General features: G+C 39.8%; 1 pseudogene; it reads left to right on the plus strand.

Moving 5' to 3' along the window:
- Nucleotides 1–17701: 17701 nt before the first annotated feature.
- LOC133099912 (follitropin subunit beta-like) lies at nucleotides 17702–25489 on the plus strand (annotated as a pseudogene).
- Nucleotides 25490–25692: the final 203 nt, after the last annotated feature.

Below are 25692 nucleotides of genomic sequence, written 5' to 3' on the forward strand. Positions count from 1 at the left end.
CCAAAAATGATTTTATAGATAAAATTTAGTAAAAGTGAGAGTTACTATAAAATAACTATATTGAAGACTCAATTTTTTCACATTTCTTTTTCTTCCCTTTGGAACGTTGAAAAAGAGGCTTAAGACATGAATTTCACTTTTTCATTATAAAATCAATGCATATACTGGTTAAAAAATAAACAACATAAAAGTCTAGAAGAATTTAAGATGAAAAGTAAGTCTTCCCCTACCTTTATCCCCAGATATAATCTGTATATAGAGTTTTATGTGTGTAAGTATATAGGTATATACATAAATACAATCCTATTACCCAGCTTCTTCTATATAATATATTTTGGAGATCTTTTTATACCAACACTTATAAATCTACCTCGTGTTTAAATGGCCACATATCACGAATATTTCTGCATCTATCATAATTTATTTACCCAGTCCCTGATTGATTTTTTTCAGAAATTTTAGCAAATAACCATTACAAACTATGCTTCATAGAACATCCTTTAAAATCTATCTTTATATTTTTGGATGGGTAAAACTGCATGATATAGATGAGCAGTGGAATTGTTGGGCCAAAATGGTAAGAGGGGCAAGAGAGAGGATGCAAAGCTTTCCAGTTGACATGTTTGCAAGTCCAGTTGACAAGCAGATGCTGAGTCCTTAGTATACCTACCCCAATCTTTCTGGGAGAATGATGGAACTAAAAATCAGTACAAGGTAGATTATAATCACATGAATCTTGCCACTTTAAATTCTCTACCATTTCTTCGGGTTTTTTGTTAGTTTGTTCGTTTTAGCTTTTCCCCATTTCCCCTCTTGTTACCTTCTCCCTATTGAAGTAGAGGGGAATAGCTTGGATAATATCATAATGATGGGAGAGGCCTCTAATCCAAGTTTTGTCCCCCTGAGCCTCCCTGATGCCACTGAGGTGTGGCTGGTCTGGTTTTGTCTCTGGACTTTCTTCCCTGATACCTGATAAGGTTGGCTGACCTGTACCAGGTTTTGAGCTTTTGCAGGTCCACTGCTGACAACCACCACGGACTTTACCGTTGCCTCTGGTCATGAATTCCCTATACTTTACAACCTTCCTGTACTAACCCCAGATTTCTTCAGTCCACTTGTCCTCTAAAGCAATTCCATGCTTCTTGATTAAGGCACAAAGTACCTACTGAATTTCCTACATGCTATGTCCAGGCTGGGGACAGCTGGGAGCACCATCTCAGGCTCATGCACATCGACACCAACCTCCCCCAAGGCTGCTCTACAGCTCCTGGGCTACGCTGCACGTGGCAGGAGGCAAAGCCCCAACCTGCATAAACTTGGGTCCTCCCTCCACCTAGTATCTTTGGTTCTTTGGGGCAAGTAAGTGGCCATAGGAATTCTATTGCCTTTCTCAGGGTCCCAGGTTGTATCAGAACCTAATCTAATCCCCTTCTGATTTTCTCTATTTTTGTCTACTTCTTTTACTTTATTTCCTTTCACAGTTTGGGAAAGCTTTTGCCATCATATACCACCTCTCTCTACATTATGGCTTTTTGAAAAACTCTCTGCTCAGATATCCAGCTTAATTTTTGATATGTAAAGGGAAGTTTTTGGAACCTTGTAAATTCTTTATTCTCTTAGTAACACCAGTCTTTCAAGATTATTGACTTGCTATGGACTAAACAAAAGCCTAATTTGTAGCTCAGTGGTTCTTATATTTTAGGGCCTCTCTGCCCTAATCTGGAAGCAAGGCTTATTACTGATCAATAGGTGGAGAGCCTCAGAATGTCATGATTGACTGGAAATCAAAATATACAGGGAAAACTTCCTGGAATCTACAATATTCCTTTCCAAAAGGTCCAATACCAACACCTTTGGCATCAAGTGTCAGGAAACACATACTCCACAATGTGAAGCAAGGGGCTAGAAGACAGTTAGCTAAGCAGGTTGCCTGAAGGATAATCAAAGTCTGCAATAATGGGAGACAATCCTGCTGGCCTTCTTGGCTTGCCCACCAGGGTGTTTTTTCTTAGTCAAGCAACACTCATGGAACACCCTTCAAGTATTTTATGTTGATGCTTCTTTAATTTTATGGGCTCCATAAAGTTCAAGTTGGTTTACAGAGTGGCTTCCCATGATTATATTCTTTACCCATAGCCAGGCCCCTGGGCGCTGGGAATTTATTTTCTCCCCGTGCCCTAGACAAATGGTATGAGCAGGTATAGTCCAGGGGCCTATCTAGGTCCCTGGATACACATTTCAGTAAGTAAGTTTGAGTTTAAACATTTTTGTATGATAATTTATAATTGCCCAGAATTGGCAATTATATGGATAGAGGTTCGATATGGGACCAGAAAGAGTCTTTGACAATATCTTTTATTATTTTCACATTTTATTTGTTATTATTAAAGAGCACTAAGCCTCATGCAAATACAGAAGTTCAGAAAGAGCCACAAACGCTGTCAAGAATGCAAAAGAACACAAAGACCCCAAAAATGAACCAAAACTGTACCTGACTCTCAGAGTACCCCTCCTCATTTCTACCTACCTTGACTCTATTCCCATATCAGTTAACAATATTTTCTTAACAGCAAAAAGAGTTCTTTTGTCAGACTATCTCCATCTTATCTTAGCAGGTGAATAAATCATCAGGAAATCTCCATCTCAGTAGCCATGTGAGAGAGAAGAAAATCACATGAACTCAAGAGTAGGAAACAAAAATATACGTAAATCTTTCAATCTGTAACACCAAGATTAGACCCTAACATACAGTTTCTTTTTTTCTTCCTCCCTCCCTCACTGACCTTCCCTTTCTTCTCTCCCTTCCTCCTTCCCTTCCTTCAGTTTTTTTTCTTTTTTTTCCTTTCCTTTGTCTATCTTTTTTTTTGCTCTTCCCTTCTATCTTTATGTCTTTCCTTCATTCTTTCTATTTATCTTACTTTCCCTTCTTCTTTTGTCATTCAACAAACATTTGAGTGCCTACTATGTAACAGGCACTATGCTTAACACTAGCTATAAGAGAAAATAAGAGAGAAAGAGCCCTTGCCTTTTCAAGTTTACAATCTAGTAAGTGGGGCTCACTGCATGCTGATAAAGTAAATAAACATTTCCTTCACCTTATGGCTCTTTGTGTTCCTAAATAGAATGGTTAGGAAAATCATCAGCGCTAAACAGCTCTAAAGAAGACTACTTCCAGTGCAGGGGCCACTAACTATAAAGTCCTATAGGGCCAAGCAGGTTTAAAAAAATAATTGAGTGAAGCAGCTCATGTCCAAAAATAGAAAGATGTAGGGTCTGTGGCAAACTGGAAGCACATGGCCCATCTAAATCGGGCAAGTGCTACTCAGCTCTCACTGATCGTTTTCATGCAGCAGTGTAGCCCTGTACTGCTACATCTCTGACTTTTTCAAGAGAAAGTAGAAATATCCATTGTAGCATAATTATCTCATTTTTAAAACACCATGTCACCCAAGCAGGAAATATCTGAAAGCAAGATGCAACCAGGGAATTACCAGCTTATGGACCCCTCTTCTAATTATTCATTACCCTCAGCTTGTCTTAATAGGGAAGCCATCCTATCAGATGTATGGCAAAAGCCAGCCCAACCCAAGTTTCAGTCTTGGCCTTTTAGAACCCAACAATTGTGACTTCCATTAGTCCATATGTCTTGTAGATTCTTATAGTAAAAATGAATGACAAGGAAATATTGCCCAAATAGAATTCTATAAAAGTATGTTCTTCTTTTAAGTCATCTTTAGGTCTAGTAGAGAAGGATAAGTATTGAGAAGTAAGGCCCTGGGTAGTTAGCAGGGTTGATTTCTATGTTTGCATTGGAGTTACTGAAAAGTCTAGAAGTTCTTTCTAGCCAGTCTAATGCACATCCTAGCTTGACCATCTGGTCCTCCCTTTCAGCTTGCGTATTCGTTTGAGGGTAGTGAATACTGAGATAATGACTTCCTCTGCCAAATCAAATGGAGGCTTGTGACCAAGCTTCTTGGTCACATCACAAGAATATATATATAGTATCTTTCACAGGTTATACCTGTGATTATCAAACTGTTCTTCTAGGTCTGTCTTCCAGCTAAATATGCAGGTCACAAAAAAGTTCTGGCTACCCTCTGGAGCAGCATTTTCTAAAATGTGTTCTATGGAATTCTAGACCAAGATACTCTATAGAAAAAAAGAGGGGGAGGGGACTCCATATTCATATATATTTAGGAAATACAGTTAAGATATACTATACACACAGTACACAATAAATATATACACACAAACATATATATGCAAATTTTTTGGAAACTCCTCAAAAAAAATTGGCACATCAAAAGGTCTAAGAAGTTATAAATATGAAATCTTGATGAACTTTAACTCAGTGTTTTTCAAATTGATACAACAAGGAATGCTTTCTTGTGTAATACCCATTGACATACCATCAGAACACACTTTAGACATTGTTGATTGGAACTAACAATATGATTTCCCACAAAGGTGAAGTCATATTTAACAAAAAATAATATACATCTTCATTTATGTCAAAATGCTTTTTGGGCTTCCCTGGTGGCGCAGTGGTTGAGAATCTGCCTGCCAATGCAGGGGACACGGGTTCGAGCCCTGGTCTGGGAAGATCCCACATGCCGCGGACAACTAGGCCCGTGAGCCACAACTACTGAGCCTGCGCGTCTGGAGCTTGTGCTCCGCAACAAGAGAGGCCGCAACAGTGAGAGGCCCGCGCACCGCGATGAAGACTGGCCCCCGCTCGCCGCAACTAGAGAAAGCCCTAGCACAGAAACGAAGACCCAACACAGCCTAAATAAATAAATAGCATTCCCTTTAAAAAAAAAAAAAAAGCTTTTTGAATGGGTTTATGTTTCTTCATTTTCTTTACTGAACTGATCCAGTTTAAGACATAGTCTAGTGTGGGACCCCAGCAATGTCATCATCAAAGCAATTTATATAGCAATGTACACATTACATAGCATTTTCACAAATAGTTCTTCATTAAACCTTTGGGACAAACCTCTCAGGCAAAGATCTCCTGCGCTTTGTTTTTTCATCTCAAAATAGGGAAAACAAATGACCTGCCTAAAGTCATCAGCTGATGTGAGATTGCAATCCTATTGGCTCCTGGTACATAGCTGCTGCAAAACTCTCATTCAACTCTGTAATTCCTGACGGCTCAGAGTGTCAACTGCTCTTCCAAACTTCGGGGCTTGTGGTCATAAGCATTTTCTATGTTGATAATGACAGTAATTAAAGGCATTGGCTCATGCTTAGAAAAGAGGCAGGCCCATCAGAAATTTGTGATGAGTGTAAATTAGAAAGGCAAAGCAACATAATTCATTGTAGAACTCCTTCACTCATGTGTAAAGAGCAAAGCTATCCATCAGTTCAAACATTTGTACATGGAAGTTACTGCAACAGACAGGTTAGGAAGATGAGTAAGACATATTCCCCCCCTTCAAACAATTGGTTAAGAAAAGCAACAAACAGCTTTAAGACAAGGTACATGATCATCTTCCAAAGGAGAAATGCAAAGGAGAGAAAACAATGAGGCAGCCCAAGCAAGGAAGCTGAGAACTGAGAAAAAGCCACTAAATTTCAAACCTGAAGATGTCTGCAGTGTCCTTACAGAGAGCAGATTGCTGTGGAAGTAGATCACAAAGGGTTAATTCATAAGTGGTTACACCTGAGAACACGCACCTCCAGTCTAACCTAAGTTTAGAATTTATTGTCAGAAATCGCAGAGCTTTGGATAAACCTCATTAGCTACAACACTGCAATGTGTTAAAAAAAAAAAAAAATGCTTTCATACCGTCCTTCTTTTCAACCTTGAAGAGAGCAGAAATGCTGTATTTTTCCACAGGCATAAATGCGTTTGCCTCTGCTACTTTTGAGCAGGAACTAAAGGATGCTCTCAAAATGCCTCAGCTTCTCCCTAAGACATACAGGCTTCCAATAGCTGACCACAAACAGCCCAGCTCTGTATGTTAACCAGGCCAGAATGAAGGGAAGTCCCATAACTCCCTAGCTGCAGGTATTCTCTATCTGGCCTGACAGCTGGAAGCATGTACAGCTCTGATGTGCTGGAACCAGGAAGCTCCAAGGGCAGCCTTGAGGGACGCAGGGAAGGCATGAATCCAGTACTCTCCGCACTTGTTCTGTCTTTGAACCTGACTCATTGCTGGCCTTAGATGTCCTCACCAAGGGAAACAGTAATGACAGTGGCAACAGACTATGTTTTCCATACGCCACACAAAGCTTAAGTGTCTTGCTATTACATTTGAGTGTATTACTATTCACGTAACCCCCGTAACCTATTCATGGGCTCCTTGGGATGCTCCATCTCCTCCTGTCTAGTCCATTCCTACTCACCCTTTTGAGGTCCTCCTCAAATTAGTCCTTTTCTTTTGGGAGGTAATTCTGACTGTTGCAGCCCACAAACTTTCCCAGTTACACACTGCCGTGACTGTTTTCCAAATATTTCAGATATGACCTCTGCCTTGTCATTAAAATCCAAGTAATTGGATCCAATGATCCAATCCAAATAATGGGACAGCTATGTAACTGAAAGGCTTATGTGCTAAGCACTGTACCAAGTTCTAAGAACTGCCCTATGTGATTGAAATTAGTCTCTCTCTTTTACAGATGAGGAAACTAAAGCTCAGAGGTTCCCAAAGTCATGCAGCACAAAAATTATAAAGTCAGGACTTGATGCTAACTCTGTCGTAAAGCCCTTGCTTCGTCCAATTGCCCCACTGACTTTCACATTGGAAGTTACAAACTATGTTATATGTGCTAAGGCTTTGTGTATCTTAGGCTTAGATATACTATTCCATTTCTCCAAAGGTTAGTGGGTAAAAATATTTTGTCAACCAAGAAAGTGAAATATCACCTGTTGAACCATGAAGGAGAAATTGCAGCAAATAAAAACTCTCCAAAAAATAAAGCCATCTAACAAAAATGTCTGATCAATAGTGGCAAGGGTTCTATATGCTAATGAAACCAAGGGCTATATAAAAAATAAGTCTTCCTTTGTTCTGTGATACCTCCTCAGTATTGAAGAGTATCAAAGAGACGTAGCATATTCCAGGCACGTCAGCCTTAGTGGTAACAATAAAAACCAGGGCTTGCTGAAACATCTCTACTATTCCTAGAACTTGAAGCCATCCTGACATTTCATTTCTAGTTTCTCTGACCTTTTATTGTCTACTCTGTGCCAGGTACTGTTACGCAAAGGTGATGCTGTGTATTCCTGAGTACACTGTCTAATGGGGGAGATATTTTAGGGAACATTTGCAATAGAGTATGGTGAGTATATCAGACATATAATAAAGAACACTGATGACACAAAGGAAGGAGTAATCAACTCTGCTTAAATGAGTCAAAGAAAGCTTTTGCTGAGTTGCTTGAGTTGGGCTTTAAAGAATCAAAGGACCACCAGAAGTTGCCAAGAGTATTCAAGACAGAGGAATAATATTGGAAACACACCATGGCATGAAAAATCAGAGCATTCCTTTCCTCCACAATATAAGAGGCATGAGATAGAATGGTGAGGAATGAGGAAAAGAGGTAGGCAGGGCTAGGCTGGCTTCCATAAGGCTCCTAGGAAACACTTCTTAATCTGACTTGAAAAAATTCATTAAAGAGCTAAAAAGAGATTTGCTTGTTACTATAGTATACTTTCCAGAGAGGCCATATATTGAAAAGGCTGATAGAAACACAGATTGTTCAATTAGACGTGCTTAGGAGAAAGGCAGGTCTCAGCCATTCTTAGAGCACAGGAACATGTGCGTATTCAGGCCAGAGAGCGTGAAGAGCTGGAAAAGCTGTAGATGCCACCACCCTGGGATATAAACATGACTCTACGGGGTTAGGAAAAGAAACTGAGCCTCCAGTTTGTAATTTCTGGCTACAGGTCCAACCAAGCAGCTGAACACCATCCATCTCACATTCTTTCATTAATTCAACAAACATTTGTTGAGTTCGTACCACGTGCAAGGCCCTGTTTAAATGCTGGTAATAAAAAAAAAAATGAACAGAGCAATTTCCAGGCTTCATGGAATATTCATTCTAGTGGAAAGAGACAAAACAATACACAGAGAAACAAGTATATCAGAGGATGATAAATGCTATGAAGAAAAATAAAACAGGTTAAGGAGTCCAGGAAGTATGGGAGTGAGTAGAAGAGGAATACTATTTACGTAGAATGGTCAGAAAAGGCCTCTCTAACAGGTGGTGTTTGAACCGAGACCTGAAGGAAGTAAAGGAATGAGCTGTGAAGCTCTCTGGAGGAAGAGCATCATGTTTGGCATGGTAGGGAATCAGTTAGGACGGCTGTGTAGCCCAAGAGGATTGGTGAAGAGAGACAGACAGACAGAGAGAGAAGGATAAAGATGAAATCAAAGGTGACAGGATAGCAGCAAGTAGGGCCTTAGAGGACAGGTGACTGTGGACCTGGTCAGCTTACATTTATATATGGCTGTTGTCTGGACATAATTATTAATAACATCTTCTTTCTTTCCCAAAATAGTCCCACTTGGGATAATAAACTATATGGTCACCCTGCTCACAGGTGATTTTAAGAGTGCTGGCTTTGACACTGAATAAGATGGGAAGCCCTTAGAGGATTTTAAGCAGAGGGATGCCATGATCTAACTTACACTTCAAAAGAATCACTCCAGCTTCAGGGATGAGATGCAAGGGTTAAAGCAAAGAGACCCTGTTGGGAGGCTATTGAAATCATCCATGGAAGAGAAGAGATGGTGTGAACCAGGGCGTAAGTGGTAAAGATAGTAAGGAGTAGCAGTTTCTGGTTATATTTTGAAGGGTGAACTGATAGGATTTGCTGAGGGATTGGAAGTAGGATGTGAAAGAATGAGAGAAGCTCAGCTGTGCTCTGCGTGTCTCTATGTGGTCTTGGTGCTTATGTCTGGCCTTTTTGCCTAAGGAAAAAGATAACTGTTGTTTGATTTTTTTGTTGTTAAGTATTTTCAAATTTGTAGAAAAAATTGCAAGGTCAGAAACAAAGAACATCTATAAACCCTTCACCCTTTTCCCCCAAGAATGATTCCAAGGTTTGGGGACTGAGTACTTGGACGTTACTTACCTATTTCTCTTGCAGAAGTAGACAGTCCTTAAGACCTAGAGGAAAGTTTCATCAAGTTTGAAATCTCACAAAAAGCTAGCAATGCTTTTTGACCCCCTTGTTCCACACCTAAGAATCTACTCTCAGTGCAGAATGGTGTAATACAAGTAAAAACATGTTTGTAGGAATCCTAACAGTATTATCTAGAAGACAAGAAAATGTAAATAATGGAAAAGTTAACCCTTAGAGACAGACTTTTATAAATTATGGCATAGTAACAAGATGCAAGAAAACAGGCCTTCAAAACTAAAATTACATAGAAACATGGACAATTATAAATATGATAGGTTAAAATGGCATACCTACAGAGGAGAATGTATACTGATTGCAATACTGTAAAAATATTTATACATATGACAGCCAATATGAAAAAAAATTATTCACGGTGTTAAGACAGTAGACTAATGAGTTACTGGATTTTTAAAAAATTGTTAATTCTTGTTTTATTCTTTTCAATAACAACAGAAAGAGGAAGTAGTTGACTCAGGAAAAGACTTCCTACTTTGATTCAGTAAGCCAGTTTCCTACCTTTTCCTCTTTTTTTAAAAATCTCCTTTCCTGGGGGCTTCCCTGGTGGCGCAGTGGTTGAGAATCTGCCTGCCAATGCAGGGGACGCGGGTTCGAGCCCTGGTCTGGAAGGATCCCACATGCTGCGGAGCAACTAGGCCCGTGAGCCACAACTACTGAGCCTGCGCGTCTGGAGCCTGTGCTCCGCAACAAGAGAGGCCGCGATAATGAGAGGCCCGCGCACCGCGATGAAGAGTGGCCCTCACTTGCCGCAGCTAGAGAAAGCCCTCGCACAGAAACGAAGACCCAACACAGCCATAAATAAATAAATTTTAAAAATCTCCTTTCCTCACTATCTCCTGGCCATCCCAATCCACAGAATGAGAATAAAGAAACAGCAAAGGGAAGAGAGGGATAGGACACAAAGGAGAAGAAGCAGGGACCATTGATTTCTCCCTTGAAATGGGTCTTACATTCCACCAGGCGCACATCTGCCTCCATTCCATTCTGCCACTCCCATCCAGTCAGGACCCTCCACCCCCTGGACTCTGATAAAACCACCTAGGAAGTCTCTTCCTTCTACTCCTGTGACTGCCTGCTCACAATTCTTCCAAAGCACGCCAGCCAAAGTAATTCTTAAAGCATATATCAGATTACGTCACTACTCTTGTTCTAACTGTCCTCTATCTCGGTAGTTCCCCTTTCCAAATCCTTAGCAGGGTCTAGAACAGCAGTTCTCTGGGCATCCCTGAGACCAGTTCAGGGGATTTATGAGGTCAAAAATATTTTGATAATAACACTAAGCCGTTATTTGACTTTTTTACACTTGTTTTCTCATAATGTACCAATTGAATGCAAGATACAAGAATCCAGCTGCCTTTTATTAAGCCAGGTATTAAAGAGATTTGCAATTCTGTACCAGCCTGTAACAGCTCCCTATTTCCTATCACAACAAATTTTGAATATTTGGCATGATCTGACTCACTCTTCTTGTCCAACTATACATTTCTTCCTACTCCTTACACATACCCTTTCCTCTATTCGGGTCAGCATCTTCAATCTCTCCGAAACAGCTATGTTCTTCACCATCTCTACACTCTAGTTCCCATAGTACTCTTTCCCAAGATTTCTTATCACTTGCCCAAAATCCACCCAAACTTCAAAGCCCAACTAATGTCATCCCTTCTACTGGGCCACACAGGATACTCCAAGCGTTCATGATGTCCCTTTACTCTATGCCATACAACTTGGCACAAGAATTGGAAGTCAGTTTCATCTCAAGCACTAAATTCAATCATTTGTTAGTGTTTGTCTGAAACATGGTGTTGAGAAAGATGCTGAGTCTTAAAAGGGAAAGGAATGCCATGATTGATTAGCCATATCAGCCAGTGGGCCCTGGCAGAGGGAGAAGGATCTACTTAGCATTTACTAATGGGTTCCTGGGCATCGGTTCCATATAACCTCTGCATGTAGCTAATATAGCCCAATATTCCTATTATCCAGTCTTTCCTTAGCAAAGAAACATGGAGTAACTTGAATCCTGAAGGTAGGAAAAGTTTTGATTAGCTCCTCCAGTCTCCTACTAACTTCAAGTCAGAGCCCAGCAGAACCCTCTGACCTGGCTTCATCCATCCACTTTTCAGCTCTCTCCTCCCGAACGAAGGGAGAAATAGCTGTAGGTAGCAGGTTTTGGGTGTCTCACTTTTCTTTACCCTCAAGGCTGTGTTGCAGAAATATTGATTCCAGCTCTCTGGGCAAGTTTATTTGCCCCTTTTATCCCCTAACACATTTTTGTCTACTCATTACCAAAATCATCTAAATGGTACATTTCCTAAGACTGGAGTGTGTCTCTCAACACGGCCCCCACCACAACACACTGTGCCCAGGACAGAACTAAGGTCAAAGTAGGTGCTTAGTATGGCTTGAATGAAAAAGAGGGGAAGCAGGCAACTACCTTATGATTTTGAAGCTTAAGGGGCATTTTGTCATGACACAAAGGAAAGCACAATGATTCTGGGATATTCCATATCCACAATCAATTTCACTTGCCATGTTTACAAACACCCCTCTCCCCACTTTGAATGGAATTCCATCCAGATTTCTAATAGCAACAATCACTTTAGTATAGAGATCTCATCAGAGGTAAAAGCAAGAAAAATTAATATATGTCAAGGGGCAAAATATCGGGGAAAGTTCTATATGCCATCAGTGGACAGCTCAGTTAAAGCTAAAGGTTGGTGTCAACCTGATTTTCTTTCTTTTATCAGGAAAATGCAATATTCTGGTTTAACTCCCGTAACCTAGCTTTAGGATGCTAAGAACTCCCTTATCCTCTCTGGATTCCAGCTCGCTCATCTGTTAAATGCAGGGGCTGGAGGGAGAGATGGGTTTAACATTTCTTCCAGCTTTAAAGTTCATGATCCATCATCTAAATTGATGTTTTAAGTATTGAATCTGCAAAATGAAATTATTTTGATTAATATTTAATACAGAACGTGTTTTGCGATAAAGGACCTGCTTGGATTTTAAACATTTGGAGGAAGCATTTGGCTATTTTAGATCATGTACTTTAATCAGCCTATCTACCTACACTTTTGGAAAACACTTTATAATTGGAGAAGTGGGGAGACTGGATTTGATCACAATCCCAACTGCCACTCAATGTATTCTTTGCCAGTGCAGAGTGACTTTTTTACAACTTCACTGTCTCCTCATTCCAAATGCAATTTCAAAACCAGCAAAGGCAGAGCTGCCACTGCAGTTGGAGATATTCTTTATCAAATGATACAAACTTAAATGTCCCTTCCTGGTTCTTCATTTGCTCGTGTCATTGTCTCTACTTTCTGCCTCTGTCTCCTTCAACTGCTTGTAATCAAACCAGCCTGCATGACTGCCTCATTCTCTATCCAAATATTTCTCCACGTAAGATCCTTTTCTGAGAATTCAGGAGTCATGACCTCTCCCTATGGTAACAGGCTGCTTCTCTAAATGAAATAAAACTGGGATCCTACAGCTTTCTCTTTAGAAGGATAAGCCAACCTTATTACACTTTCTTTGTCCTATAGCAGTTTCTTCTGCCTGAAACAACTGTTCCCCCAACTCTTGGCAAAGCTAAATTACTCTTATCCCTACATTTCAACCCACATGTTACTATCTTCATGAGGCCTCTGCTGATCCCCACCCTTCCAACAACTGCCGTTCTCCCATTATCTCCTTATATGCTTCCAAAGTAACTTTAGTAATTACATCATGCTTGAAAGGACTTTTTCAGTCTCTATAACCTGCCCTAGAATATAACTGCATGAGGTCAGGGACTGTGTTTATCTTATTCATCAGCTCATCAGTATCCTGAGAATACGGAACTATGCCAGGAATGTTCTAGAATGAATGGAAGGCAGAAAGGAGAGAAAGAGAGTGAAAGAGATGGGGAATGAGTGGGCCTGGCTCTGTCTTAGAGTGTTACCTTCCCCTTGAGTTCTCTGTCTTTTATCACTGCCACTGCCACTGCCACCACCATGATGCTTCTAGCAATAGAAGGCAGGATGGTATTGTGCGGAAAGACCTAGGTTTAAATTCAAGTTCTGCTATCTACTAACTCTAGGATTTGAGCAAGTTACCTAGCCTGGCTAAACATGATTCTTTGTCTAGAATATTCTTTGCAGGGTTACTGTGAGGACAAAATGAGATCATGTCTAAAAAAGTACATGATGGTTGCTCAATAAATATTAATTATTTTCTATCTCCGCTCTCCCCCAGCCCCCATCCCAAGTGTGCTACTGTTCCTTTAACACTTTGGCTCGAGTGTGGACAAAAACATCTTCTCTTGGTCTCCTTAGCACATCTGAGACAGACTGGCACTTTACTAATTGCTAAGGGAATAACAAAAGGTAATTAAATACAGAGCAGTGGCAGTATAAAGCAGCCTGGCTTCCCCAGAACAGGGTTTAGTTTCCATCATAGTTACTTATTTTTCAGACTCAAAGGCCCTATTATATTCCGAATGGGGTCCTAAAGAGAAAGAGAATTCTACAGAGCAAACTCTTTTATTCATTCATCTCTTCATTCATTCATTCATTCAGTAAAAATTGGTTGTGTCCTAGTTAGCATGGAATTGGTGCAAACCACCTGGCCTCTAGGCCATACAGCATTGTAGACAGACGGCAAAACCTTAGCTCAGAGAGAGAAAAAGAACAGCAGAAACTAATAGCAATACAAGGAAATGAGGGTAAAATTGTGGTCCTCAAGCTAGGAAGGTAGAGTTGCCAGGTTTTAAGGGGGAAAAAATCAGGATACCCAGTTAAATTTTGAAAAATAGCCCTGTCATATTCTTGCAATTTTTTGAAAAAAAAGCTCAAATCAGGATGCTCAGGATGTCCTAACAAAGTCAATATATGATGCAAGTCAAAAAATAGACATGTCTTGTCAATACAGGATGCCTGGCAAAGTTGCCCCAAGGGGAAGGGCCGATAATTAAAGGCCAAGGTCTACCCATTAACATGACATTTGAGAGGAGCTTGGATGAAGGGAGGAGCCTTCAATCACTGGCAGACGTGCTGCATGCAGAGGGACTAGGGACAGACCGCGTGGAGGACTGGAGGGGCTTGAGCACAGTGAGGAAGGGTGGTACTAGGTCCCAGACTTGGAGCTGGCAGGGCCAAAACAGAACATCAGCAGGATGGGAAAGAAGGAGAAACCTGCAGGACCAAGAAGGAGCTCAGGGAGCAGCTCAGTTACCCCTTGAAAAGGGGTGGTACTCAAAGTATTTAGCAGCTGGGAAGCAGGCACCAGAGCAATCAGAAAGGGTGCATCCTGGACTCCCTCTGCTATGCCAGGCATTAACTCTTCAGTTGCTGGACCATAGGGAGGTCCAGGAGGTCCTGGAGAGGGTCTAAGATGGCCAGGGTGCCGGTGGGAGGGGCGTGGTTATTCAGGGGTCTAAGAGCAGAACTATTTACTCCTGGGGAAAAAAAGTATTTCAGTATTTTAACAGCTAGCATAGCTGTTTCACCGTGTCCCACAGAATGGCAGACCTGCCCCAATCAGTTCTCAGAAGGGGCAACGTACCCACGAGGCTAAGGAATAGGCTCTGGCACTTATTCTGAGCCCTGATGGTTGTAGCCTGGTCCTTCTGACTATTAAACATCTGTACAGGATGGTTGAGCCGACTTTGTGACAGGCATCTGGTATTTTTTGGAGCTAGGGGAGAGGGTGGGATAGAGACCAGACCAAGCACACATTATACCTGTATCACCTATCTCACATCGATCTCTCCATTTGGTGAGGATGAAAGCAACATCTCCTGGACTAGAAACTCCAGGAGGAAAGAGACTAAGATAAGTAAACACTACGATAACATCAGGTAAACTGGGGTAATAACATCAGTGTGGAACGGTTTAAGCAATCTGAAGGTCATCTGTTTACTCATCATGCATTCATTTTTAGCACCTATCATGTGACACGCACTGTGCTTTACCCTAGAATAATAATAATTAAAAGTATTTTTAAAGTAATTTATTTAAATATTAAAATACTAATATACTAAAATACTAATACTAAAATATAAAAAAAGTATTTTATTTTTTAAAAATGTAGTTGATGTAAAACAGACATACTGATTTTTGAATCCCACTCAAAATATTGACTATATATATATATATATATATATATATATATATATATATATATATACCCATACATACATATATGCTAAAAAATAAACTCTGTTAAAAAAACAAACAAACTTTATTTTACAAGATTCCAAAGTGAGCCATACTCATCTTCCTTGGGAAGCACTTTGTATTGCCTTGCTTGGCAACAAAAAGAGGAGCCAGGGTTTCCCTGGTGGCGCAGTGGCTGAGAATATGCCTGCTAATGCAGGGGACACGGGTTCGAGCCCTGGTCTGGGAAGATCCCACATGCCGCGGAGCAACTGGGCCTGTGAGCCACAACTACCGAGGCTGCGCGTCTGCAGCCTGTGCTCCGCAACAAGAGAGGCCACGATAGTGAGAGGCCCGCGCACTGTGATGAAGAGTGGTCCCCGCTTGCCGCAACTAGAGAAAGCCCTCGCACAGAAACGAAGACCCAACACAGCCAAAAATAAATAAATAAATAAATAAAATTAAAAAAAAAAAAAGGGGGAGCCAGTATAACCATCAATCTGAAGTTATAATAAGTATCATCTTTCCTACAGACAGGAAAACAGACAAAATTAATTCCCTTTTTGTCCTGTGATTATTGCAATGTTTACTCTGACTTACTCTCTGTGATAAGAATGAGAACTCCATGGCACAGAATTTAAATGCATGAAGGCTTGCTACGTGTTTTTTTCTACTTTGTTCACCATGCTCTAGATTTGTAAATATGTACAATTTTCTGGGCATGGGGGTGTTCCCTGGGAGTTTGGCTACCAACACAAGCCACGACATACGTCTTTACCTCAAATTAGAGATAAACATGTATGGGCAAAAATTTTGAGAGCCAAATAAATTAACTTGAAAGAAATTATTTGCTGAGTAGGTATTAAGATTTTTATTCATGGTCTATACATTTAGATATATGCTTTTCTTGGACAGTAATGATGTCTATTTCTTTAACAGATTATGTAGTAAAGGGAAACCACATAACTTATTCAAATGAGGATAATCTGTAGAGTGAAAGGGGAGTTATTAATAATTATGCCACAGGGAGATCAGCTCGGTGGTTTGTGACCACCTAGAGGGGTGGGATGGGGAGGGTGGGAGGGAGGGAGACGCAAGAGGGAAGAGATATGGGAACACATGTATATGTATAACTGATTCACTTTGTTGTAAAGCAGAAACTAACACACCATTGTAAACAATTATACTCCAATAAAGATGTTAAATAAATAAATAAATAAATAATAATTATGCCAGCACAACAACAACAAAAGCAGATGCTAACTTGCATTTATTGAATGCTTCCATTGTACATTTCTATGCTCTGCACTTGAAATACATGTCTTCATTTAATATTCAAAAACTCTCTGTGAAGGATATCATTAGACCCATTTTACAGATGAGCTGGCTGAGATTTAGACAGTTAAGACTGCTGTTAAGTGGCAGAATTAGGACTTGAACCCAGGTCCATATGACTCTAAAAAACCTCACCTTAAAGAAAAAAGAAAAAAAAAAAAAAAAAAAACACCTTCTAGCAAAGGAGAAAAACTCATAAACAAACAGTAACAGTGCAGGTTGATAAGAGCTCTGATAGAGGAAAATGCAAGGTACACAGGAACCCAAAGGTGAGCCCGTGGTCCAGACTGGGGATCTTAAGAACAGGTCCTCAACACATCCCAAAGGTGGCATTTGAGCTGGGCCCTAATCCCAAATGATTCTCAAATCATTCCAAAATAACTAAGTCAGCAACTATACACACTGACTAATTTCCTTAAATATACCAGAGGCAAAGCATTTAAGAAATGATTACACCATTGGAGAATTTCAACAAATTGCCAACAAGACAGGGTAATAGGAAAAACGTAAATCTCGGTGAACAACTCAAAAGTGTAATCGGGCGCCTGGTAAACATCCCAATTATGTATTATCATACATCCTGTCATGGTGATCGATGCTACAGAATATAATTTCACTGAAATACTATCTGTCTTGTCAATAAGACAAGTTGTAGCTGCCATCTGATGGCTGTGTGCTGCCCCAATCCTAAAGGAAAAGGAGTGGATGCTAATTCCTAGGAATGGTAAGAATGGCATAAGACACTGAGAAATAAATAGTAAGTGAAGGGCTCACCGTAAAGTGCTGCTCTTGGGTTCAGACTGTTCTCCCATTTACCAGCAGCGGATAGCCTTAAAAATAGAGTAAGTGGTAGAAGGGGTTGGTTGCCGTCAACAACTCCCAGGTACGGGGATGGCAAGACAGAGGAGAATGAGCACCAGCCTAGGTCTCCACGACCGCACTGCTCATCCCAGCTCTCGTACTGCATCGCAGTGTGATCTTGGGCAAGTTCCCTAACCTCTCTGGATCTGTTCCACCTCTATAAAAAAGAATTCAGTACCAGGAATTCATCATCTGACATCCTTTCCGTCTCTAAACCATGAGCAACTCACCAGGCCAAATTCAGGGTTAGTATTAGAAGAGCCATTCACCTAAGAAAGAAACTAGAAAACCTTTGGTTCTGTGCCTAAAGATGGTCCACTCAGAGGTATCGTACTCTTTGGAAGACTATGTTTAATGACAAAGGATTAGCTTTCCACTTTTTTCCTCACAAGACTTACCAAGGCAAAATGACATCCTCTCTGATTTTTGACCTGGTTTCACATCCTTTTCAATATTAAATGAAATGATGTGACTAACATGCTCACCACAAGATCTGGCACTTATTAAATGGCTCCTTATAAATATTACTTCTTCTGCTTTCCCTAAAGGTTTTGGGTGTCTAATATTCAATTGCCTTGCTGGATTTGTGTTTTCTAAGTAGAGATTTTCTTTTTTTTTTTTTAGTGTGATAAAGATTTTTTGTTTTTTGTTTTTTTTTGTTTGTTTGTTTTTATTTGGCTGTGCTGAGTCTTAGTTGTGGCACACGGGATCTTTAGTTGTGGCATGCGGGCTCTTAGTTGCAGCATGCGGGATCTAGTTCCCTGACCAGGGATCGAACCCGGGTCCCCTGCATTGGGAGCCTGGAGTCTCAACCACTGTACCACCAGGGAAGTCCCTAAGTAGAGATTTTCTAATCCCTGGTTGATACATGGAAACTTCCTCGTCAGACATCTCCACTCGGCTAAAGAGACCAACTGTGTTGCTGACTCTCAGAGGCTTGCCAACATTGTCTCCTATAAGACTCAAATAAATAGCACTCTATATCCATTCCTGAGTCCCCAGAATTTTGAGAAATAGAACGAGGAGTATATCAGAAGGAATCCCACATGTCCCCCTTATTACTGAAAGAGGCTAAATTGAAACACAGCATGGTGTGAAAAACAACACTGGCCTACTAACTCCTCTCCAAAATTAGGTGGACACCCACTGAGGCAGAGGTTGGGCTCCCCCTAGAAAGGAGGAAGAGTAGTGGAGGAATGTTCTCCGTGGGCAAGTCCATGTCTAAGGAAGGAAGGGTAGAGCCAGGGTAAGCAGACCCAGCATTTCCTTCCAAGTTTACAATCAGGTAAAACCCTCCATCATCCCAAGGGTGGAGCAGTAAAGATTTCCAGGGAGGCTAGAACAGCTCTTAAGGAAAATCCCTCCATATGAAAACCAGGAATGGGAAAAAGGCATTCTCATTCATGAAAGACTGTCCATCCAGAACATCATGGAAGAAATAAATGAAAAAACAAACTAAAAACCAGTCTCAGTTACACTAGGGAGAAAGGGTAGAAGCAGATCCAGGCAACTGAAGCCCTAACTTGACCACACAGAAGCAGTCAAGATGATCAGATCTCCATTTCAAAATCTCAAAATTTCTAAATGTGTGCCCTTCACTTCCAAAGAGAAGGGAGGCTCAGGTTAAAGTCCTGACCATTTTGAGGAGCAAGGCTGGGGTTAATTTGCTGTGGCCAGCGAAATGGAGGGAGTTGTGTTAAGGGAAACGATGTCCTCTGGGATGATCACTCGCCTGAAAAATTACTTGACCAAACACAAGCAGGGTGGCAGCCCCACTGCCCAGAAGGGGGCCAGCTGCTAATTACAATGCCTCTCTGGAGAAGTGCTTCCAACAGTATTTCTGAGTTGTTAGTCGATTACGTTTCAGTTAAATCGATAAAGCCTTTAGAGTTAACTATCTAGAAGATATTGCTCCACAATTATAATGCACAGAAAAGTGTTTATTATCAGCTTTCTCTTGTTTTGGCTTAATTATTTAAGCACTTGAGATTCAGTGGCTGTCTTCCTGCTGCCCCAGAAATAATCTGAGAGGGAAACCGGCAAACATTTCAAAGAAACCAGATCTATTTCTAATGGACAAATGAATCAAATGAAAAATGGGCTTTTTCTCAATTATATTCAGGAGGAGCACAATTATTCAATAAATCAATGTGCATTTAGCTTAGGACAGTAAAAGCCACAATGTACTGAGTGCTTACCATGTGTTAGGTTTGAGCTAAGTGCTTTGCCAACACTATCTTATTTAATCTTTATAATTTCCCTGAAAGATAAGTAGTATTATGCCCATTTTCAGATGTGAAAACATGTCAGGTCAGTAAGAGAAAGAGACAGGATTCAAATTCAGATCTGTTGGTGTTATGGGTTGAATTGTGTCCCCCACCAAAACTCACATATTGAAGTTCTAACCCCTGTACCTCAGAATGTGACCTTATTTGGTAACAGGGTCATTGGAGATATAACTAGTGAAGTTAAGATGAGGCCATACCGGAGTAGGGCGGGTCCCTAATCCTATATGTCTGGTGTCCTTATAAAAAGGGGAGATTTGGACACAGATGCACACAGAAAGAATGACATGTGAAGGTGAAGGCAGAGATCAGGGTGATACTCTACAAACCAAGGAACTCCAAAGATTGCCAGCAAATCACCAGAAGCTAGGGGAGAAATATGGAACAGTCTTGCTCACAGCCCTTGGAAAGAACCAAATCTGCTGATTTTGGACTTCTAGCCTCCAGAACTAAGAGACAATAAATTTCTGTTAAGTCGCCTGGTTTGTGGTACTTTGTTATGGCAGCTCTAGCAAACTAATATAGTTGGGTCCCCAAAATCTGTGCCTTTCTGCTGGGTCATGCTAGAGGTCTAGGTGGGCAGAGTTCCTTGCTGCTCTTGAACCAACCCATCTGGTTAGACACCCTGGACCAAGCTTTACTGCAGTTTGGACTGAGATTGTAGAGGTAATCTCTGACAACATGTCTAGTGTGGCTTCTTTCCCACCTTCCCCTGGCTTGACTATGTCTCCACCTGTCTTAGTGTTTCTGAGAAATCAATATTGCCTCACTCTTTGAGTTAGCAGACCATGTGTTATTCACTCATTCACTAAAAAAATACTGAGCTCCTTCTTTGTTCCCACTAGTCTCTCATGGAGTTCACAGTCTAGCAGAGGAGCATGATGTCAAGAAAATTATCACACTGAAAATTATGACAGCTATACAAAAAATGCTTGTCTTAGAGACCCCTACCAAAATTGAGACTGATCTCTTCTCTGTTCCAAGCTTTACCTTGATTCTTTTTAAAAATAATAAGATAGATACGTCAGAACACCAAGAAACAGAGGCCAAAGAAAACTTAATTGTTTTATTTATTCTGTATTCAAGGCAATGATAAGCAATATTTGGCAATTATCTGCAAATTTTCTCAAATTTAATAAAAACTATAAACCTGTATATCCAAGAAGCTCACTGAAACCCAAGTAGGAAAAACCCAAAGAAAATCACACCAAGGTACATCATAAATAAGCATAAATTCAGCAAGGCAGGCTGAAAATTTATGATAAAGATAAAAATCTTTAAAGCAGTCAAAGGGAAACAAGACACATTATATAGAGAGGATAAATATATAAGACTGCAGAATCCTCATCAGAAACAATGCAAATAAAGAATATGAAGTGCTGAAACAAAACTACCAACAAACAGACTTCCTAACCTAGAATTCTATAACTACAAAAACTTTCTTCAAAAATTAAGTTGAATTAGGACATTTTTAGTAAATTTAAGATTGAGAGAATGTATTGCCAGATAATGTGCATGACAAAGAATTTTAAAGGATGTTCATTAAGCAGAAGAAAAATAATGTGTTAAAAAAGGTAATATATGAGTAAATATAAAAGACTTTTCTAATTTTTTAAGTGTTTAAAAAATATAACTGACTATTTAGAACAAAGATAACAACAATGTATTGAGGGTAGAATAATGTTGAAGTAAAATAAATAACAATTGCACAAAGGATGAGGGTGGAGGAAAATGAAATGTTACAAGATACATACTTTAATTATGTGTGAAGTGGCATATTACTGAGATAAAGTATGCATTTTAAACTTGAGAACAAACAAACAAATAAATAAAGCAAGCTGATAAGCCAATTGTGGAAATAAAACAAATACTAAAAAATAACTAATTCAAAAGAAGACAGGAAAAATGGGAAAACAAACAAAGAATAAATGAGACAAATAACAATATGATGACCATAAACCCACGATTATCAAAAGTATATTAAACATAAAGATTTTGAGCACTCCAATTAAAAGGCAAAGATTATCAGACGAGATTTTTTTAAAGGCAAGACTCAACTATATGCTGCCCAGATGAAATGCACTTTAAATACAAAGACACAGGATGGGAAAAGATATATTTGAAAACACTAATCATACAGTTAGAGTGACTATATTAATGCCAGGTGAAATAGAGCTCAGGAGAAGGAATATTACCATGCCTAAAGAGGAACATTTCATAAAATAAAATGGTCAATTCAGCAAGAATATGAAAAAATCCAAAATGTACATGCACCTAATAACAGAGCTTCGAAGTGCACAAAGCAAAAACTTATAGCCTTATAAGCCTTAAGGAAGAAATGGATAAAATTATGGTTGGAAATTTCAACATTCTCCTCTCAGTAATCAATAGAACAAGCAGACAGAAAATGAGAAAGTATATAGAAGAGTCAAACAACACTATCAGGTTAAATTCATCAATACCCTTAGAACATTTCACCCCAAAACAGCAGAATGCACATTCTTTACAAATGCACACAAATGTTCAACAAAACAATCCATAGGCTGGGATATAACATATATCTCAAAAGGTTTAAAATGATAGAAATTACATAAAGTGTGTTTTCTAAGCACAATGGAATTAAATAATCAATAACCAAAATATCATGAAAATCCCTCCAAATATGGAAATTAAACAACATGCTTCCAAATGACCCATGGGTCAAAGAAGAAAGCAAGAGAGAAATTAGAAAATATATTTAACTGAATAATGACAACTCAACATGAATTAAGATTCGGGGATGAATCTAAAGCAACACTTACAGGGAAATTTGTAGCCTTAAATGTTTTGGTTTTCTTTTTTTGGCTGTGCCATGCAGCATGAGGGATCTTAGTTCGACAACCAGAGATCAAACATGTGCCCCCTGCATTGGGAGCACGGAGTCTTAATGACTGGACCGCCAGGGAAGTCCCTTAAATGCTTATATTAAGGTAATCCTCTGTGACATTTTTTTTAATTGAAGTATAGTTGCTGTACAATATTATATAAGTTTCAGGTGTACAATATAGTGATTCACAAGTTTTAAAGATTATACTCCACTTATAAAATATTGGCCATATTCCCTGTGTTGTTCAATATATCCTTGTACGTTATTTTATACCTAATAGTTTGTACCTCTTATTCCCCTACCCCTATATTGCCCCTCCCCTCTTCCCTCTCCCCACTGGTAACCACTAATTTGTTCTCTATATCTGTGAGTCTGCTTCTTTTTTTATTATATTCACCAGTTTGTTGTATTTTTTAGATCCCACAAATAAGTGATATTATATAGTATTTGTCTTTCTCTGTCTGATTTATTTCATTTAGCATAATGCCCTCCAAGTCCATCCATGTTACTGCAAATGGCAAAATTTCGTTCTTTTCGTGGCTGAGTAGTATTCCATTGTGTGTGTGTGTGTATGCCACATCTTTATCCATTCGTCTGTTGATGGACACTTAGGTTGCTTCCATATCTTGGCAATTGTAAATTGCCAACATAGGGGTGCATGTATCTTTTTGAATTAGTGTTTTTGTTTTTTTCAGATATATACCCTGTGACATTTTAATCCTTAAAAAATTATATGAGGACTTCTGACCTGTACTGTGTTTCTCTTGTGTCAAAGAGTGCTTGCTGAAGCTGAATGTGACAGTGGAGTTTGGGGAGCAGGTTTACTTCAGTTCAGTTTGACTGGGTCAAAGTCCATGACAGTTAAAATACTTTGGGTGTCTAATTGTTTGCTTCCCAGCCCAGGATGAAGTCAGTAGTTTTTGCTTCCTTTTCTGTTGTTGGAGAGCAATCTGCTGCAGTAGCTGTGAGCTAACCAACATCATCATCACAGTGGAGAAAGAGGAATGTGGTCTCTGTAAAAGCATCAACACCACGTGGTGTGCGGGCTACTGCTACACCCAGGTAGGTACTTTGCTTTGAAAGGAAGTGAGAGTGCTGAGGGTCTGAATGAGGCAGGCTTCATTTATTCCCACTTTGTCAATATTTTGTCTCTTCTGAATAACAGCCACGAGCCCTTTAGTCAACACTGTCTGTGCTGTGATTTAGGTAATTTACCATGATATCATTTAGATGTTTGGGTTTGGATTTAATTTGGGTAAAACAAATTCGGGACAGCTCAGATTGATGTAAATGAATGCTTCAGTAATGTGCCAACTCTGCGTTTTAAAAGAGCATTTTTCTGCCAGCTTTACCTATTGAGGGATAAACATGGGCATGAGTACATATATATATTTAATCATGGAATTTTGCCAATAGTCTTAAAAAGCCAATTGCAATAATAAAAGGCATACCTCTGCAACAGGGATAGTAATAACATTCATTTTAAAGCCAAATAAAAAATGCAAGCAGCCAATTATAAAATTCATTTTATTGGCCCATCTTTAATACAATACCAACGAGCAGCCTGAGAGCAATCAATGCCTGGAGACTAGAACCAAAATGAATCATCAAACCCACACCTTTCTTTATGCTGTTAAGAAAATCAAGGAATAGAGGTATTAAACCATTTGTCTACAGTCTCACAGCTTCTTCAAAATAAACCAGTTAAAGGGGAAAGTGTTTCTTTGCCATTTTTCTGTTGTACCTGGCTGTGCAGAAGTTTGATAAACTGAAATTGAAAGTGGCTGCTTTTTAATGAAAATACTTTGTTTGATATTAAATGAATTGATCAATAAAACTCAACTTACTGCACTTTGGGTGAGATATAGACCCAGTGGCCAGCTAGGGAAATGAATTAACCCCCAGTCCCCTTTCTCCCTCAAAGCCAATTATTTTCTCATTGGGCAAGTAGAAGAGTGAAATATATTTGGCTTGATTTAGATGTTCTGATAGTGAAACTGTATCATATACTTTTGGATTAAGAACCCCACAAAGGTACAGAATTTAAGGCAGTGGCAAGGAAGAACCTAAAAGGCAACAGAATATCCAGAATCCAATATGAGATTTCCCAAACACTTTAGGCAAAATATCAATAATTTAGCTTACGGCTCTTATTCCTCTCTTAAATATACACAGAAAAGAGTACTTGGAAATATTTTTCTTTCCAAGTGCTATGTTTTTACCTGTCATTAATATAGCTTAAGATTACGAGGTACAAAAAAAAAAAAAACCCATCCTTAAATTGCAAAGGTCATATCTTCTAAAGATACCCTTTATCTTTACGTTTTTATGCCATACAAATTCAAAGGTTTTATAGAGTTTCAGAAATATTAAATATGTGGGTACTCTCATGGTAGAGAGAAAAGAGACAGTTATATTTTCTATAACACTTCCAGGACAGTTCAGAAAAGTGGTATAAATGTTCCTTTATGAGGTCAAGTTTCCTGTGCTTAAGTATCCTAGAAGCTGATCTTCTGAGAGCAAATATTAGAGCAAGCAGTATTAAATCCCTGTCTTATATTGACTAAGCCAAACAGAAGCTTGCAGAATATTGTAACCTAACTCTCTCTCTCTTAAACCACTCAGGATCTAGTGTACAAGGATCCAGCCAAGTCCAACATCCGGAAAACATGTACCTTCAAGGAGCTGGTGTACGAGATGGTCAAAGTGCCTGGCTGTGCTCACCACGCAGACTCCCTGTATACGTACTCACTAGCCTCTGAATGTCACTGTGGCAAGTGTGACAGCGACAGCACTGACCACCGTGCGAGGCCTGGGGCCCAGCCACTGCTCCTTCAGTGAAATCAAAGAATAAAGAGCAGTGGACACTTTGAGCTGCCTACCCTCGTCCTGAAAGACTAAGACATCCAAGACGTCTGTGTGTACATGCGCCCAGGCTGCAAACCACTGTGGGAGACCCCACTGATCCCTGCTCTCCTGCAGAAGGGAGCTCCAGGAATGGAGAGTGCTGGGGCCTGGGGCCTGTCACCACTCAACCCTATATTCCTAGTTCTGGGC

Source organism: Eubalaena glacialis, chromosome 10 (genome assembly GCF_028564815.1).
Source record: "Eubalaena glacialis isolate mEubGla1 chromosome 10, mEubGla1.1.hap2.+ XY, whole genome shotgun sequence".
In the NCBI taxonomy this organism is placed as follows: Eukaryota; Metazoa; Chordata; class Mammalia; order Artiodactyla; family Balaenidae; genus Eubalaena; species Eubalaena glacialis.